The sequence below is a fragment of the Gossypium arboreum genome, chromosome 3 (genome assembly GCF_025698485.1).
Source record: "Gossypium arboreum isolate Shixiya-1 chromosome 3, ASM2569848v2, whole genome shotgun sequence".
In the NCBI taxonomy this organism is placed as follows: domain Eukaryota; kingdom Viridiplantae; phylum Streptophyta; class Magnoliopsida; order Malvales; family Malvaceae; genus Gossypium; species Gossypium arboreum.
This window is the reverse complement of record NC_069072.1, coordinates 83057723-83066433: the sequence shown is the minus strand read 5'-3', so window position 1 is coordinate 83066433 and position 8711 is coordinate 83057723. Positions and strand designations below refer to the sequence as shown.

Here is an 8711-nt window from a genome sequence, read left to right as displayed (position 1 = left end):
AAGGGGGGTAAGGAATTACCCCAAGGAAGTCGATTGATCCATCTCAGAAGCCGGATTCATCATCAAGACTTAAGATCTCTCCTCAATTTCCCTTCAGGAGTTTTGGGCTTTCTTTATGTTTTGTATTGTTTATTCTTCGAAGATGTTTTCTTATTTAGTTATGAACTAAACCCCTAAATACCTAAGGGGAATGAAACCTAAGACGAATCTTGTTATTATTTTCTGAATCGTATGATAAATATTTAACTTGTTCTTAATTATGTGTTCTTAATTCTTGTTTTGATATCCCAGAATACTGATTCAAGACACGCTCTTATTCAGAGGAGGAATAGACCGTATCTAAGAGTACATTTGTCATAATTAAGTGGAGTTGATTGCGCACCTAGAAATAGGGTGACAAGATTTTGCCGGATTAGGGTGAAACCTAATAAGGGGATCCATAGATCGAGTTAATGCAACCCTAGAGTGTTAATTAAAGAAAAGTCTCAGTTATTCAATCTAGAGATTAGACGTTATTAGTCTTGAATATGGATAATAACATAACTTAGGGATCTCTACAGAATAAGTTGAATGAATAAATCGTCCGATTCAGAGCCAGAATAACAAGTAAAGTCTAGGTGGATTTTTCCTTAGGTATTGTCTCAAGTCAATCGATTTTCCCAAAAGCAATTCCCCAATTCTTTTCTCTGTGCGTTCTTAGTTTAAATAATTAGTTAATTAAAACAAACCCTTTTATTCTTAGGCTAGATAATAAAAAGATAGTTATTACTAGTACTTTTGGTTCCCTTGGGTACGATACCCCAGTCTTGTCATTACTATAATATTGTTCGATAGGTGCACATGCATTTTTGCCGTGATAATAGTTAGTCTAGGTTTGATCTTCATTATAAATATTTATTTACTTGTTATGAATCACGCGATCAAGTTTTTGGCACCGTTGCCGAGGAACTAAAATATTAGGAACACTCAATTTTCATTACTTTAGCCATTTATTTTTTTGTTGCAATTTAATTATTACTAATTACTTTACTTTTTCTTTCTCTTAGCAGGTTTTCCTAGTTTATGATTAGAAGAAACATGTCAGGACCATTACTTTTTGACGAAGAAATCGATCGTACAGTTTGTAGAAACCAAAGAGAAATAAGGCGATGTTTAAGATACACAGAGAATGAGCAAGAAGATGACACTCAACCCCCAACCGAAGAGATGGCTGAAAACCAAGGCAATCAGCTACCTCCTGCAATTGCGGCTAATCAAAATCCTACTCCACGTACTATGTATGATTATGCTGAACCTTCTCTAACAGGAACTGAATTTAGCATAGTTAGACTGGCTGTAGCTGCAAATACTTTTGAACTGAAACCAAAAACAATTCAAATGATACAGTAGTTTGTTCAGTTTGATGGTTTGCAGGATGAAGATCCCAATGCTCACTTAGTAAACTTTCTAGAATTTTGCGATACATTTAAAATCAGTGGCATTTCTGATGATGCTATTCGTCTTCGGTTATTTCCTTTTTCATTAAGGAACAAAGGTAAATAGTGGTTGAACTCGTTACCACGAGGGTCAATTACTACTTGGGAACAAATGACCGAAAAATTTCCACTAAAATATTTTTCGTCGGCTAAAACGGCTAAGTTACGTAATGATATTTCTTCTTTTGTGCAAATGGACTTAGAAACACTTTACGATGCATGGGAGAGATACAAGGATCTATTGCGAAGGTTCCCTCACCATGGGTTACTGCTTTGGCTTCAAGTACAAACATTCCACAATGGTCTAAATCCCTCGACTCAACAAATGGTTGACGTAGCTGTTGGAGGAACCATCAACAACAAAACACCTAAAGAGGCTTATGAATTTATTGAAGAAATGTCACTGAATAATTATCAATGGCCAGTCATGAGGACTAAGCCAACAAAAATGGCCAGCATTTATAACGTCGACTCAGTTACTATGCTATCAAATCAGGTAGAACTTCTCAATAAAAAGATTAATGGTTTACTTGTTTCTACGCAGGTACATCCAGTAATGAGGTGTGACTCAAGTAGAGGAGGTGTGCATACAAAATATCAATCCTTCAATCCTACAACCGAAGAGGAACAAGTCAACTATATGGGTAACAATAACTTTAGATCTCAAAATAACCTATATAGTAATACTTATAATGCGGGTTGGAGGAACCACCCAAATTTCTCCTGGGGTGGTCAAGGGAATCAAAAGCCACAAAATCCTCAGGGTTTTCAACAGCCACCATATCAACAAGAGAAGAAACCGAACCTTAAAGAGATGCTCTCTAAATTCATCTCGATATCAGAAACCCGTTTCCAAAATACCGAGACAGCACTTAAGAATTAACAAGCATCGATCCAAGGGCTCGAAACTCAGATAGGCCAGCTATCCAAACTAATCTATGAAAGACCACAAGGTAGCTTACCAAGTAATACTGAACCTAACCCAAGGGAACACCTCAACGTAATTAGTACTCAAGATAAGGAAGGATTCATTGCGCCTGAGCCAGAATTGATGCAAGAAACTATGGTGAGCAAAGGTAAAAGTGAGGTAAGTTATAACAAAACGGTGAATGAAGAATATAAACATCGTATCCCATATCCTAACGCAACAAGGAAAGAATGCTCAGATGAACAATTCGGTAAAATCCTTAAACTTTTGAAAAAATTACATATTAACTTACTGTTTATTGAAGCTTTGTCACAGATGCTGAATGCAATGAATTTTTTAAAAGAGCTTTTAGTAAATAAGTGGAAGTTGGACGAAGCGTCGCATGTAGAGCTAAACGTAGTCTGCTTAGCTATTCTACAGAATAAGCTACCCCACAAATTGAAAGATCCAGGGAGTTTTACAATTCCTTGCTTAATTGGTAGTTTAGATATAAGTCATGCATTAGCTGATTTAGGGGCTAGTATTAACATCATGCCTTGCAAAATGTTTAAGCAACTAGGTCTTGAGAAACCTAAACAAACTAAGATGAGCATTCAATTGGCAGATAAAATTATAAGATTTCCTAGGGGTATTATTGAAGATGTACTAGTAAAAGTAGATAAGTTCATATTCCCCGTTGATTTCATTGTTCTAGATATAGAGGAGGATAATAACACCCCTTTGATTTTAGGGAGGCCCATTTTTAGCAACTGCTAAAACAATTATTGATATTGGCACAGGTAAGCTCACGCTTCGCGTAAGAGACGACACGATCACCCTTCAAGCTCGTAATTCTGGCATCACATCGAACATTGAAGGTAATAGTCCACGCCAATCTACTAAAACTGACAATATGACTTTGCAGAAATTGAGCTTCAAAGAAGTTCACGAGCCATGTTCCAAAAATGATACAGAACGCGCTCATGAAGAACGAAGGCTACGGATAGAGGAGCTAGACGAATGGCGAGCACACAAATCGAAAACACATGATAAACTGAAACTACGCCAAAACAAGGTTGATACCTCTCTAAATCAACTTAAGGTTGGCGATAAAGTCTTACTAGATGTTGAGATCCTCACATTGTCACTACCACACCGAATAAGGAAATCCCTCTTACGGTACTCAGTATTTTTCCATTCGGTACGGTGGAGGTGAGTCACTCCAAGTTCGGCACTTTTAAGGTAAAAAACACCCGATTAAAACCCTATTTTGATGAGATTGATAGTAGGAATGAGGAGTATAAACTCCTCAAACCACCCTGACCATTCACTAGAGAGGTAAGTCGAGCTTAGATTATAAATAAGCGCTTCTCGGGAGGCAACCCGAGCACTAACATATTTTGATTTATTTATTTTTAATTTCTAACATGTTAAATAATTAACTTTATCTTTGAATTGCAAAGTTTTTCAGCACACACGGCCAGGCACACGGCGTGCCTAAAGCCGTGGCCAAACAGGGGAAGAGACACGGCCGTGTGATACGACTGTGTGGAAGCAGGACATGATTTCCCTAAAACAGGAATGCGATAAATCCCCATGGCCGTGTGACATGGCCGTAGGTGAACTTGATAGGTGAATACGGGCGTGGGAATAAAAAAAACACAGACGTCCTATGGGTAAGGCTCGATTCTGTTTCTTCGACACGGGCGTGAGACACGCCCATGCCGTTAAGCCGTGGACAACAATACACGGGTGTGGTACCGTAACACACGGCCATGCGATACGATCACGCAGCGACACGGCCTAGACACACGGACATGAGATAAGACCGTGTGGCGACATCTTAATTCGCGACAAACACAGCTGAGCCACGGCCCACACAGGCGTGTGCTATCGCCATGCCACTTAAAAAATTAGAATAATTATCTTATTTTATTTTTCTTTTATTAAGTTTTTAAGATTCATTTGTTTTTAAGATTCATTTGTTCTCATTTTCAAAGAAAAAAAAAGGCTTACCTTTAGAATCCAGCTTGCCATCCAAAGTATCTTCAATACTCGATCTCGCCAATCCAAGGATATCATCTGTTCTTAACACAGGAAGTTTCACTCCTCCCCTTATCTTATTTTTATACTCTAATATCTATCTTTGTACATTGAGGGAAATGTACATCTTAAGTGTGGGGGGTATTCATGTCACTACCAGAAAAATCCCTGAATAATCACCTTGTTCTCATGAAAAACTCTCATATCATATTTCGAATAAATTTTAATTGATTTATGATTTTGATTGACATATCTTGAATTAAAATATAGGCATTTATGTATTGATTGTTTAAACTTTAAGACATTAGAGAATCAAGCATGATAAGTTGATTTTTAAGAATTTAAAATTATAGGTTGTTTCCCCAAGTCTAGGTATTACTTTGAATTGGAATTCACGAGTCTAAACATCGAAAAGCCATAATTTTTTGTGAGATTTTTTAGCCTTTTGAGCATCTATTAATTCTTTCATGCTCACTTTTATTATTGCTTTGAGTGCGTTAGTATTGAACTGTTATTCTAGAACTTGCTTGATTATGCATGTCGAGACCACACCATTTGATTTGATATATCAAAATGATTAAGGTACTTAGGATTAACCCACTCATGCCATGAAAAGCCTACCTCCACGATTAACCCCTAGTAAACCCCCTTGAGCCTAATAAGCCATTTCTTGTATTACCCTTAATATTAACCTTTCACCCATTATTGTTGAAACCCTCTAATTTAATCCCTATTTTTGTCGAGATTTAAGTTGAGGAAATTGCTTAGCTATGTCTTGTTTGTAATAAGTTAGTCTATGAATATTTAACTTGTTCTTAAAAAAAATAAAAAAATAAAAAAACTATGTATATATATTAGTAATTTCATATTCTGAGAAGAAGCTCTGTTATACGCAAGTGAAGATTAACTCTTTTTCTAGTTAGGCAATTTTTCAATTCAATCTCAATTCTAACCCTTTCTTTCAGGTTGTGACTACACCCCTTAACCAAGCCGCACTACAACCCTCTAAAGACCTTTTAATTGATGTATCATCTTAAATTACAGTGGTGGAGATTTGATTTTCATGCAAGCCTATGGTAATGGCTTTTCATTATTGACTATTGAGTGCTTCATTTATTGTCCTTAAACACCTCGAGTGATTTGAGTGAATCTTTAGTGAGGATGTGAAACTCTGTGATATTCTGAATCAAAGGTAATTACTTAGATGCGGAGAGACACCTATGTTTGCATGATTAAATACTCAACTTGGAATGTTTGAAACTTTTATGTTCTTTTAGTTGAATTCTCAATGTATGATTACCTATGGATTATTTTGACATATTATCGATAAGAATTATAAGTTGAGGAGAATTTATTTTGATTATGAATTGAGGATTTTGCTTGAGGACAAGCAAATGCTTAAGTGTGGGGGTATTTGATAAACCGTAAATTATACATATTTTTTACCCCATGTTTAATGAATTTTTATGAATAATTTCTCATTAGAATTAGTGAATTCGATGCTCCTAATGCTTTAATTTCATGTTTTATACTTACGAGACCATAGAAGAGTGAAAGGAATGAGAAACGGGACAAAAACGGATAAAATGGGCCAAAGTACGAAATCAACACGGCCTGGTCCTCCTCACACGAGCAGACCACATGGCCGTGTCAATTTGGCAGGCTCGAACACGGCCTGAAGTAATCGAACACGGGCGTGTGCCACGAGCGTGTCCCTGCCGAGCCCAAGTTGAGTCCAATTCGAAAAAGGCCAATTTTGAGGGTTTTTAGGCATTTCAAATCCTATAAATGCACCCTAGAGGAGGAGAAAAAGGGAGACGAAGAAGGGGGGTAAGGAATTACCCCAAGGAAGCCGATTGATCCATCTCAGAAGCCGGATTTATCATCAAGACTGAAGATCTCTCCTCAATTTCCCATTAGGAGTTTTGGGTTTTCTTTATGTTTTGTATTCTTTATTCTTCGGAGATGTTTTCTTATTTAGTTATGAACTATACCCTTAAATACCTAAGGGGAATGAAACCTAAGACAGATCTTGTTATTATTTTCTGAATCGTATGATAAATATTTAACTTGTTCTTAATTATGTGTTCTTAATTCTTGTTTTGATATCCCAGGATACTGTTTCAAGACACGCTCTTATTCAGAGGAGGAATAGACCATGTCTAAGAGTACATTTGTCATAATTAAGCGGAGTTGATTGTGCTCCTAGAAATAAGGTGACAAGATTTTGTCAGATTAGGGTGAAACCTAATAAGAGGATCTATAGATCGAGTTAATGCAACCCTAGAGTGTTAATTAGAGAAAAGTCTCAGTCATTCAATCTATGGATTAGAAATTATTAGTCTTGAATAGGGATAATAACATAACTTAGGGATCTCTACGGACCAAGTTGAATGAATAAATCGTCCGATTCGGAGCCAGAATAATAAGTAAAGTCTATGTGGATTTTTCCTTAGGTATTGTCTCAAGTCAATCGATTTTCCCAAAAGTAATTCCCCAATTCTTTTCTCTGTGCGTTTTTAGTTTAAATAATTAGTTAATTAAAACAAACCCTTTTATTCTTAGGCTAGATAATAAAAAGATAGTTATTACTAGTACTTTTGGTTCCCTTGGGTACGATATCCCGGTCTTGCCATTACTATACTATTGTTCGATAGGTGCACTTTCCTTTTCGTCGTGATAATAGTTAGTCTAGGTTTGATCTTCATTATAAATATTTATTACTTGTTACGAATCACGTGATCAAATACCGACACTACCTATTTTATAAGATATGAAAAACATACATTGATACTTACATTTGGGTGGTATTTTCCTTTGTAGAACAGTGGAGACATTTTCTCTGACATTTACCTTTTCATTGCCTAGGAGCTTCCTCTTACTCGTGCATAATTCTTTTAAGAATTATGCATATCGTGGAATCTGCTTAATCGCATCAAGAAGAGGTATGTTGATTTCTACCTTTTGAAAGGTTTCGAGGATATCCTTTTCTTCTCGCTCCTTTTTGCATTGGATAAGTCTTCCAGGAAATGGAGGTGATATTGCAAATGATTTTTGTGGTAGACTCTACTAGACCTCTGTGTCAAGTTTCTTCTCATCTCGGCCAGTGTCGTGGGCACGACTCGTGCCAGGTACGGGCTCCAAAACCTTCCTACTTCTTAATGTCATAACACTTACATTTTGTCAAGCATTAGGCTCAGTTTGGGACGGCGGCTTACCTTGGGACTTCAAATAGCTAACAATGAGCGCGAGCTTGCTCACTTGCTGATTTAACTCCTGCAAATGCATGCCAGTCTTTTGTTGAAATTTCTCTATACTATTTGCTAGCCTTTCCACTATGGCTTCCAAAGATGACTTTAAGGGTGGTAATTTTTTATTTGGAGGCAGTCTTGGTTGGTAAGGTTGATTGAATTGAGGATTTGACCTATAACTTAGATTTGAATGATTTTTCCACCCCACATTATATGAGTTCGAGTAGGGGTCATATCGCCTTTGGGACGGTCCTGAAAAGTTCTCAACAACATTTCTTTGTTTTGTTGAATCCTCATGTAAAATTGGACATGAGTTCGTCGGGTGGTCTAGCTTAGCGAAAATTCTGACAACCGTTATCTATAAGAAAATTTTGTACAACATTAGTCAACTTATCATTTTTTTCTTCTAGGGATAGAAAACTTAACCCATGAACCCATCTCATGGGTTCTGTAACCGGTCGAAATTGCCAAGAGTTAGTAGCCATTGTCGATATCAACTCTCAAGATCTCTGAGGAGTCATATTAACTAGTGCCCCTCCACTTGCAGCATCTATCATTTTCGTTTCCATCGGGAGTAACCCCTCATAGAAATACTGCAAGAGTGATTGTTCAGTTAGTCCATTTTATGGGAAACTTGCACACAACTTTTTGTACCACTTCTAGTAATCATAGAGCGATTCAACCTCCTTTCGACAGATTCCTACAATGCCCCTCCTTAGTTCGGCCACTTGAGCTGTAGGGAAGAACATGTCAAGAAACAAACGTGACATGTTAGACCATGTGTTGATAAATCCCGAAGGTAAATAAAATAGCCACTCTCTAGCATAGTCGGCTAATAAGAAAGGAAAAACACAAATTATAATTTGGTCTTCAGTTACTCCTTGAGGCTTCATGCTTGTGCACACCATACGGAATTCTTTAAGACAGGTGTATGGATTTTTGTTCTGTAACCCATGGAAAGTGGGTAGTAAATGAAACAAACATGACTTCAACTCGAATGGCATTGCTCTCATCGGATAGGCTATAAATAAGGGT

At 37.0% G+C, this 8711-nt stretch overlaps 1 non-coding gene across 1 annotated transcript; it reads right to left on the bottom strand.

Annotated features, from left to right (window-relative positions):
* Nucleotides 1–1635: 1635 nt before the first annotated feature.
* On the bottom strand, nt 1636–1742 carry LOC128290837 (small nucleolar RNA R71). The gene has a single exon (XR_008280622.1). It is a non-coding gene; the product is annotated as a small nucleolar RNA R71 (small nucleolar RNA).
* Between the last annotated feature and the right edge of the window lie 6969 nt (nt 1743–8711).